Source organism: Rutidosis leptorrhynchoides, chromosome 11, assembly GCF_046630445.1.
Source record: "Rutidosis leptorrhynchoides isolate AG116_Rl617_1_P2 chromosome 11, CSIRO_AGI_Rlap_v1, whole genome shotgun sequence".
NCBI classification, from domain to species: domain Eukaryota; kingdom Viridiplantae; phylum Streptophyta; class Magnoliopsida; order Asterales; family Asteraceae; genus Rutidosis; species Rutidosis leptorrhynchoides.
Window position 1 is genome coordinate 19,457,501 of NC_092343.1, and position 1,065 is coordinate 19,458,565.

The following is a 1,065-nucleotide window of genomic DNA, read 5'->3' on the forward strand; positions in this document are numbered from 1 at the left end:
AAAAGGGCTAAAGACCGCCCAAAACTCGAGGTACAGTATAATAAGAGAAACAATGCCAATATTGGCTACTAGCTACACACGCGACACCGGTTACAGAGGATGCAACTTACGACTGGGGATACAATATTACAAATGCAACACAAAAACAGAAACTACCAAACATGGAACATAGCTTTAGGACACATATGTTGACGGATTAGAGAGCCACTCTAACCATTCGATCTTAATGTTGTTTATACGATTGGAAATTCCTTCAAATGATTTGAGTTGTATCTCCAATAACGCCGTTGGCCCATTCCAATTTTTGTTTGAAAACACTTTTTGATTACGGTTATGCCACATTAGATACACACATGTCCATTCGATTGCTTGCCAAATTCTTGAACCCGTCCAAGACATCCTACGTTTACTTTTTCCACGAAAACATTCATTAAAACTTAGATTATTAATCGGACCCAATCCCCACCACTTATATACTCTTTCCCAAACATCCAAAGAATGTCGACAAAGAAAAAGAGCATGGTCGATTGTTTCCAACCCATCATCACAAAGAGGACATCTCACGGAGTCAAGATCGATCCCTCGTTTATCCAAATCAACACGAGTTAGGAAATTCGCTCTCCGTGAGAAACAAATTTGTGAGGTTGAGTAACTTTGGGGATCCCTGTTGAAGGAGCTTTCTTCTCAACCGTAGGAAAAGAGCATATTGATTCTAAAATCTCCGGTTCATTAAATTCTGGAACTTCAACTTGTTTAACCATCGACACCATTGTTGGTTTTGAAATTGGTGTCGATTTAGCATCTAGTTCATCTTGCGAATTCGCAATGCGTTTGTTGAAGTCTTGAGTTAATGTTTGGTTAGCATGATCAACATCAGTGCAAAGATGCAGGATGATCTTAGAATCAAGCTCACATTCAGACTTATTATTTTTCGCTTGAAGAGTCTGAATTGTCTAAGCTAAAAGATTGTTTTCTAATTTAAGTCCATCATTTTCTTGTCGTAGCTTCTCTTTTTGTTCTTTAAGTGTTTGAATTTGAACAGTTTTAACTGCGAGTTTATATTCC